This window comes from Dysidea avara, chromosome 2, assembly GCF_963678975.1.
Source record: "Dysidea avara chromosome 2, odDysAvar1.4, whole genome shotgun sequence".
Classification (NCBI taxonomy): domain Eukaryota; kingdom Metazoa; phylum Porifera; class Demospongiae; order Dictyoceratida; family Dysideidae; genus Dysidea; species Dysidea avara.
Genome location: NC_089273.1, coordinates 38417274 through 38427282, shown reverse-complemented (window position 1 = coordinate 38427282; position 10009 = coordinate 38417274). Strand labels below are relative to the sequence as shown.

Sequence of the window (10009 nt, the reverse complement as noted above, 5' to 3'; positions counted from 1 at the left end):
GGCTTCTCGTAGCGTAGCGCTTGTTGCAGAGTAAACAATAAGCCAGAGCATAAGGATCTATGGCCAGAGCCACATGGATAACGTAGAAAACCAATGCATAATCCGTTTATTTACAAACTATTGCTACTGTATAAATATCGGTAGCGATATCGGTCCTCCTGCTGTTCTGTACCGATACCGATATTGGTAAAAAATATCATATCGGTGGCCGATATTGTAGCCAATCTGATTATCGGTACACTTCTACTAATTAGTTAACTACATAGGATGCCAGAGCTGGTGTCTGGTAGACCCTCAGAATTGTATGTTCCTTGCAAGCCAAAGTTTTCTGCATGTGTAGTTGTACCACAATTTTGTGAAGCAATATGTGACTGTCTCTGGGAAAACCGGTCTTATCGCCCATTTAAAAGTATCGAGAAACGTCGGTTTTAAATATTCTGTGTGTTGTAGCTGGCCAATGGTGGTAGCTACGCATACCAAATTTTCACACGTTTCACAACAATTTCTTACCTTCCTAATCATCCACTGAAGAAGTAGTCAACAGCTAAGTTTCCCGCCATTTTAGTTAGTTTTAAAACCGAGGTTGTCTGTATCAGGCGAGCTCCAGAAGGGGTGGGAGGCGGGGGCCCTGGAAGGCGAGCTCCAGAAGGGGTGGGAGGCGGGGGCCCTGGAAGGCGAGCTCCAGAAGGGGTGGGAGGCGGGGGCCCTGGAAGGCGAGCCCCAGAAGGGGTGGGAGGCGGGGGCCCTGGAAGGCGAGCTCCAGAAGGGGTGGGAGGCGGGGGCCCTGGAAGGCGGGCAAGATGGTGTTCAAAAATTGAAAAGAGACGTGCTAGGATGAATTAGGCCAAGTTATAGGCCATTCAGGGCTCAGAACTGGCTAAAATGAAAGGAAATTTACAGTACAGGTCATTGTCCAACACCACGGTGCTGTACAGCCACACAGAGCCATCACATGGTTGGCCAGGGCTCCATCAAGACCCCAGACCACTCGTACAGCTCGCCACTGTGCTCTAAAAAAGCAGCCAGCAAAAGCAGACCACTTTACTCTGGTCGACTGTGGCAGTGAAACTTGATAGTGCATTCATTAAGCTTTGTGTTTGTGTGAAAAAATCAAACTTCCTGTCTTGGGCTATAAGAACGGTTTTCGTAGATCCAGTCACATATTATATTATTATTATGGTAAAAACACACGCTATGTACTACATGAGAATTTAATTATTCTGAAACTATGCCAGAGTTCATGGGTGTTCTGATATAAATCTTCTTAGTATGTGGCAGGAACCCAATAGACGGGTTGCCTTTTTAGGGCGTATCCTTCTGTAACGCGAGCAAACGCGTGTTTCCGTATTACGAATGTTGGTCAAGAAGTCAATAAAAACCCATTGCTAAAACTAGCTTAGCAAACAGTATGGATTCTTTAAAGGTACAAACATTTTAAAACCACTCAGTCTATCATTCTGACTAGTAGCGAAGTCTTAAGAATTTTTCAGTGAGTTTTATACATAGCTAGCTTTCCCAAAACCAGAGATTGTGAGGAAATCACTTTCTCTTTCATCCTTAACCTCACGCGCTGGATATGTTTTGGCTCGAACTTATTGCTATAACATACTTTCTGTTCTAAAACCTGGCTAGTACTAACATTTTAAAATTAACTGAAACATCTGTTTCCCCATTGGCCGTAATACATTTTTGACTTAGCAAACTTGGAAAGTATGCGGTAAGCTTACGGTAAAATGACCAGTGTTGCCATGCTGTGAATAAAGTTCATAGATTTATAAACTTTTTGTCTTGTTTGTGAACCTGAAATAATCTATGAACTTTTTATGAACTTTTGGCTGGTTTGTGAACCTGAAATAATCTATGAACTTTTTTATGAACCTGGAGTAATCTGTGAACTTTTGGCAATTTTAGGTGGTAACTTTTTTTTTTTTTTTTTTGCTCTTTAGTGCCCTACTAACCCAGAGATCCACTTATTTATAATGTGTAGGCTAGTTTTCGGAAAGTGACTATGGATTTATGAACTTTTTATGAACAACTTTATTTTTTCACATGAACATTTGAAGCAAATCATCTGGCAACACTGAAAATGATCACGCCTTAAAAGTAAACCAGTCTATAGGACGCTTTTCTGTAGTTTGGAAATCAAAGTTCCATAGAAGATGTTCAAAGATTGGAGATGTTTGGCCAAACACATGTGGATCAATCCAAGGGAACCAATCACAAGTGGCAATACAACAGCACGCATATTCCACATTCTCTGGATCTCAATTATCAAATCTGTATACCTCTCATGTTTCTCATTAATTTTCTGACTAAGCCTGCTGTCACCAGAGACAGCTACATCAATTTTAAAAAGCAGTATTATGTTGGTGGCTAACACATAAAATGTCAGGCCTTTTATGAGGCAAATGACGATCAGTTTCGATAGTAAAATCCCACAAAAGATTCATGGATGGGTTCTCCAACACAGGGGAGGGATGATGAAGCCACCATTTGTTTACAACGTGAAATCCTCCCTGCTTTGCAAGTTCATAAAGAACAATATTTGCAACAATGTCATGCCTCCATTTATAGTGTGTCTGAGCAATCACACTGCAACAGCTCATATCCACTGACTCAAACTGTTGATTACACAAATGACACTATTATTATTATTATTTCAATACATACAGAAGTAAAACAAATTTATAATTCTGGTACATAATTACAACATCGAAACCTAACAAAGGTTTAAAGATGAATGTTTAGTGTTTGACGTAACAAACCAGCAGTTTCCAACAAAACACTTTTCTGTAGAGTACAAGGATATAAATTTATATGTAGTGATTTCAGCCAGTCATCAAACTTAGGACTCACAGCACCAAGAGCACTGATAACAATAGGAATAATTTCGACCCTGACATGCCACAATCTTTGTATTTGCAGTAACAAATCCTGATACTTTTCAACTTTTTCAGCTTCTTTACGTGTTACATTATTGTCAAAAGGACATGAAAAATCTACTAAGTAAGCACGTCTTTCCTCTTTTAACACTAAAATTAGATCAGGTCGATTAGCATGGATGGTTCTGTCAGTGGTAATAGTAAAGTCCCACAATAGTTTGACACTCTCAGATTCTTCCACAAATCTAGGATTATGTTTCCACCACTCTTTAACAACTGGGAAGCCAAACTGTGAACAAAGTCACCAATGCAGGTGGAATCCAACTGCATCATGACTCTTCTTGTATGATGTTCCCACCAAAGTTGAACAGCCAGAGACAATGTGAGCAACAGTTTCATTGTTAGTGCAACAGAGACGACATAAAGAGTCAGACCCACAAAGGATGGATGTATTAAAATATTTTGTGTTCAGAGCCTGATCTTGGGCAGCCAAAATTAAACTCTCAGTCTCGATTTTCAAGTCAGAATAAACCAGCCACCCAAAAGAATTGAAACAGTTGATATCTTGTAAATTCCACACATACTTGCCATGTAATGGCTTATCTTGCCAATTCTGGAAATAAATGTGCAATATTAAGATGATCTTTGAATGCATCAGGGGCAATAGACATATCAGCTGGAGTTTTCACGAAACCACTAGACAACACTTCCTTCATCAGTACATCAGTATGATCTTCCAAATAGTAATAAAGTGCAGCACGCTTAAAACTGACTGTGTCCTCAACACCAAACAGACCACATCCACCCAAAGTACGCTACACATAAATCCTATCCACATCTGCACGTGCATGGGTGTAGACCACCATTCATTGTGAAAGTCTTCCTAGTTTTGCAATCAAGCACTTGTAATTCATTCTTGGTCCAATCCACAGCAAAAAATACCACATTTCCGGCAGTTATATCGGTACAGGAAATGTCAAGGAAATTTTCTGTTTGAATTTCTGACACATTTCCTGTACTTGTACATATCACCTTTCCAAGTGATTTCCAGTTTGACAGGAAATGCCACTTTCAAAAATGTCAAGGAATATTTTGTTCATATTTCTGGCACATTTCCTGCTCTAATACATACCACCTTTCCAGGCAATTTCCACTCATGCAGGAAATTTCACATTTCCTGGAACTGGGAATGTCTAGGAAATTTTTTGGTTTACATTTCTGACACATTTCCTGTACTTCTACATATCACTCTTCCATCTAATTTCCAGTTGTGCAGGAAATTCCACAACCATATTTTGTCAAGGAGTTCTTTGTTCACATTTCTGGAACATTTCCTGTACTAGTACATACCACCTGTCCAGGTGATTTCCAGTTATGTGGAAATTTCAAGGTAATTTGTTTACATTTCTGGTGCATTTTCTGTATTAGTACATATCACCTGTTACGGTAGTTTGCAGTTAGGCATGTAATATAAGTTTGACACGTGCCACTTTTACTGTCATTGATTTGAAGTTACTATGGAATTTTAAATTGATATGGTTACACTTCAGCTCAAATTACTGTAGAATTTTGCAATAAATTTATTTTCAGTTTGTACTATGCAGTTTAACTGGTAGCTAAAGGTAGAATTATTACATGAATATATCTGCATCCACTTAAAATTCTATCGCACACTTCACAGTTTTTGTTGTCTTGCAGAATATAGAAATTAACCCATGCACCAAACTTTAATCTCGTGATCAATATACCTATATATGTAATAACAAATTGTTACAACTCAAAAAATGCTAAATGCTGTTTGATATAATAGGTTTGCCACAATTTGTAAGTGCTAGTAATGGTTAAACAAACAAATGGGTGGCTTTCCAGACACTCTCTATTGAGCCCCATTGGTAACCATGGCACAAAACAGAAAACAAACAACCTTTGCATAATTACGTCACTTTGTATTATGATTTACACAGGATCACCATAAAATTAAATAATATTATAGGCTGTTATGTGTCATCTCACAATAAGCAAAAAATCATTTTATCGATGAGCTGGAACAATTTTCTATACACAGCGAACTGGGAAAATCATCTCCCATACATTTTCTACAGTACCTGTTGGAACTTCAGCACACACCTTTCTACTATTACCAGAGGAGTACCACTATAACCAGGTCAACACATAATTATGTATACGAAACCAATGAAGCTACCATCCAGTAGCCACTACTGCTACTGGATCATAGCAGTAGTGGCTAGGATCCATTGTGCCACTACAACTACAATAAAATTTCTGGGATAAATTCATAAAATTCTCACCAGCATACGTATATGTAGCTAACTCAACTCAGATATTTTACTATCAGCAGCCACAAACTATAGGACTATAGGGTAGTCCATTGAGAGACTATTGACAATAAGTCAATGAAGGGGACTGAACACCATTAGGAGCTATATTGGCTACAAGAAGTATATGTCTATTTAAGGTAGTATTCCCACACACTTTATCGTAGAAAAACGACTCTACATAATGAATGAGTTTGACACCACATCAAATGGGGTCGACATTGTAATGTGTGCTTTTGCTTTACATCTGATGCATAATTACTTACATAGAATGCACTTAAAAGATTTTGGTGTAGCTATTTGTCAATTTCCAGTTTAAATTTGGCTCAGTGGGAATTGCACATGCTGTGTAGCCAAAGCTGATCATACATGCAAAATTCTGTATCGAATTCAGGGGCAGATCCAGGGGGGGTTCAAAGGGTTCCATGGAATCCCCCTTTTGAAAGAAGAGCCTCTCTTACTCGAGATACTCTAATAGAGAAGTCACAGTAGTCTTTTGAGGAGCAGTGTAGCAAGCTATATGTATACAGTTATAAATAAGGAAATGTAGTTGGTGAGGGCATCTATGGTGAGGGGCAGCTATTGTCAGCAGGAAATTACCTTTTTTTTTTGATCTTCAACTTACAGCTAGACTGAAGTTGCAATTTAAAGTGGAACCCCCCCTTTTAAAAGTCTGGATCCTCCCCTGTAATTATATAATCAACTCCTTCATGTATTACAGTAGCTACTACGTGTTTCAGCATGTCTCGGGCACTGAGCCAGATTGCCAGTTGCTCACAGCACTAATCACCTGTGGGCACTGAAACCATCTCTGCCTCTAGATCCAGATTGCACTACTTGTCCTGAACAATTAAATTGATCAAATCTGATAAGTGTGAACCAAAGTGTGACCAAACAAGACTACCAAGCAGGGCTGGCTCTGGCAAAATAGGGGCGGGTGGGCCACCACAGTTGATGGCATAGCAATTGTAGCATATTTTCAAGGGGGTCTGGGGGCAGGCCCCCCCTCCACCAGGAAAATTTTTAAACTCATCACTCAAGCCTGAGATGCAGCAATTTGAAAGCATTTTTAACGTAATTTAGTTGGGTGCTGACAGTTGCATGCTGCTCAACAGAATCTTTGAAGTAAGTCTGAGTGTACTGAAGGGCTGAAATAATATCAAGTAGCAAACTATTACGTGCAATTGTATGGCTTCCCGTACGTTAGTCTGTGCACTAGAGTTTAAAACCATAGATTATAGCCCTCTATATAATCTATGGTATAGCTACGTATAATATTTAGCTAGCTGTGCATAATATGAGGGAAGATACTCTCTTTCTCTTCTAGAGTAAAAGGTTGGGTGGGTCGCAAAGAGCAAGAATTTTAACCGATCGATTTTAACCTAAACGCGCAACTTAATAGTTTTATTTTTCTGACAAAAGTTGAGGCGTTTGTTATGCTGCGCGGGAACATTAAAAATGGCGACGTTGGCAGGTGCTGGCAGAAAGTTGGAGAGAATCGAAGCGTTCTTCTGTGACATAGAGAAAGAGAAGACTCCGCAAGCAAGTAGTGAAATAAAAGAATGCCAGTGAAGCGGCCGTCTCGACTCGAGGGATTCTGGACTCAAGTCACTACTCGCACATCACCCACCTACCTTAACAGCTGTAATTCCATATGGGTATGTGAAAAGGAATGGTATTATTGCTACTGCTTCTAATGTGAGGAAACAAACAAGCTCTTCTTACTACAACTCGGTGCAGGAAAACAAGGTAGGCATCATTTAGAGTCGCCTAGTCCAGTACACAAATATTTATTATATCCAGGTTATCAAAATCACACTCATCAATAGAGTAGTATGTCTGGAGATAAATATAGTGTTACTCATCAGCAGAATGCACCACCAGATATATTAAGAGAATGGTAGCTTTGCCAAGATGGTGAACTATCATTAAGACTATAGCACCTGTTGAAAAAGTCCATCGGACCTCAGGATGCCAACCTACAATTGAGTTTGAGCTGTTACTGAATGTAGTTGATGTGTCACCTGGTCTGTAGGTGAGGTTCTCTTTTGTGATTACAAGTCTTGTTTGTAATTATGTGTTTATTTGTTTGTAGTATGTGTTTATTCTGTGGTGTATCATTAAACAAGGCCACAAACAGGCATCCTGTTCAAAATATGTGTAACTTTATATCCTACATTGCTCATATCTTGCCTACAGTAATTGTGCTAAGTAGTACCTTTAGTATGTATGCATTCCCAGGTGCATTTGGATTGAACATAATACCACACAGTACTTTACCATTATTTGTAACTTGATTTTAGAAAGCGGATCCAAATTATACACCAGGGGAAATTGAACAACCACCTCTAGTGGGTAGCTACACTATCAAACTATCCGGCGATTTTGATACTCAAAACTGGTTTCTTGAGGTTATGTTTTCTGGGTGCCCTGTCAGGTTCTAGTCACATTTTCTGGCTTTGACACGAGGACCTCACTTCATGAGAATCAGTGGTGGATGGCCTTCAACAGCCAGCCAAAGATTTTGGTATTGATTCTGCTGTATTTCAGCCACTTAAGGAGCTAGTTTTCAAGTATAGCTGCCAACCTGCTACTAATAGGCCTAATGTATTTTGTGGAGTGGACTCACACTAAGTTAGAAACAGCTTCTTAACAATTATCCAGGAATTTCCTAGTTCTTGTACCACTGTAGACACTAATGTCAAGCTAAAACTACTGAAGCTGCTCTTCCTACAAAGTCACAAATATCGTACGTGCACTAATTTATTAGAATATTTACAAGACGTTATAATAGTGCATAAATAGTTAGATATAGGCTACACATAGCCTTTTCTACACAGTCTATATAGTGACAACATATTTTTAGATGTAAACTAGCTTAGCGGGCAGCATTAAGCGGATAGCGCAATACTAACAACATCGCTAAGTATTTACTTCTAGTCATTCACAGTAGCCTATCCACTAGAACTAAGCAGTAAAGCAGCAAAGGAATTAATCCTACACAACTACAATAGCCTCCACCACTGCTAGTATGCACAAGTACATATGTTTTGTAAACATTCTATTAAATTAGTGCATTCGCGAACTCTGTAACTTTGTAGGAAGAGCAGCTTCAACAGTTTTAGCTTGATAATGGTGTTTCCAGTGGTACAGGAGCTAGATAATGTCTGGTAAATGTTAAGAAGCTGTTTAGTTCAGTGCATGAGTCCAGTCTGCGAAATACATTAGGTCCTACTATTAATGTGTTTTCTATGCATAGTATTAATGTATTCAGTTTTTCATATTTGTTGGCCCTGACCACAAACATTTTTCATATGGTTACACTGGATCTGTTTTCAGTAATCTTACATCTTTCAACTTTGTTAAATGTCCAAGAAAAATAGTTATATTGTAGTGTAGGTTGCATTTTTTTGTTAATGTGTATTATACCGTGCATTCATTTACATTATACAATTTGCAGAAACTTCAATAAAGTGGAGCAGCTGTAATATGCCGAACTTAAGGGCAAGGTGGAAATAGCTATCAATCAAGAAGATATTAAGTGACATCGATACACCAAGAGAGCAGAGAGACATCTAGCAAGGAGTGACACGATGAGCTAATGAAAGTTAAAACTCAAGCTTAAGGAGTAAACATGCTGATATGATGATAAAGATGGTAGTCAATTAAACAGGTTCAGCCCAGGTGATCACACTTTGTTCCAAGCAAAAGAAATTTCGTGATGGGTCACAAAATCTGATATATGGTACGGTACTATGTGACTAACTTGTAGCTATACTATACCCTTGACTAACTTGTAGCTATACTATACCCTTACATGTATATAATGTAATACCATGTAGATATTATTGTTTACAGTTTTTACCACATGTATAAGTTTCATTGATACTGTACAAGAAATGTATTTGAAATTTCATTAATACTGTATAGAAGAAATCTGTTGGAAATGTCATAGATATTGTATAATGGAAATCTGTAGGAAATTTCATAGATATTGTATAGGGGAAATCTATAGGAAATTTCATAGATATTGTATAGAGGAAATCTATAGGAAATTTCATAGATATTGTATAGAGGAAATCTATAGGAAATTTCATAGATATTGTATAGAGGAAATCTACAGGAAATTTCATAGATATTGTATAGGGGAAATCTATAGGAAATTCCATAGATATTGTATAGCGGAAATGTATTGGAAATTTCATAAATACCTTATAGAAGAAATCTGTAGGAAATTTCATATGTCCAGTGCAGGAAATCTGAAGGAAATTGTGCCCTATCATGTAGTAGGAAATGTACAGGAAATTTGCAAATTTCCTATACATTTCCATCTCCTGGATATGTGCTGGGAATGTCACCTGTCCTGTAAATTTCCTGCACATATCCTGCTACAGGAAATGCCACATTTTTTCCTGTGATATCAATGATAGTAGCAGAGTAGCGTAAAACAGGAATAGCAAACTCATTAATTGCTATGATCTTATGCCTTGCATGCAATTGTGAGGATAAGACTTTTCGCAAACGACGGAAATACTCAGCCTGAACTATTTCTTTGGTTTTAGGACAGTTGATTGAATCAGCTTCATACATACCCAAATACTTATAGTATTCCAATGGTGTCAATGCAGTAATAAGGCCATCAGGAAGTGTTATTCCACTAGAGGAACACTGTCTACCACGCTGCATAATCACACTTGCACATTTCTGAAAGCCAAATTGCATTCTCATATAGGCTGAGAAGTTGTGAGTAATTTGGACAAGAGTTTCCAGTTGTTCTTCTGACTTGGCGAA

General features: G+C 38.3%; 1 long non-coding RNA gene across 1 annotated transcript; it reads left to right on the top strand.

Annotated features, from left to right (window-relative positions):
- Window positions 1-6287: 6287 nt before the first annotated feature.
- LOC136244898 (uncharacterized) lies at window positions 6288-9012 on the top strand. Its single transcript, XR_010695633.1, has 3 exons — window positions 6288-6967; window positions 7022-7253; window positions 8679-9012. It is a non-coding gene; the product is annotated as an uncharacterized lncRNA (long non-coding RNA).
- The last annotated feature ends 997 nt before the right edge of the window (window positions 9013-10009 follow it).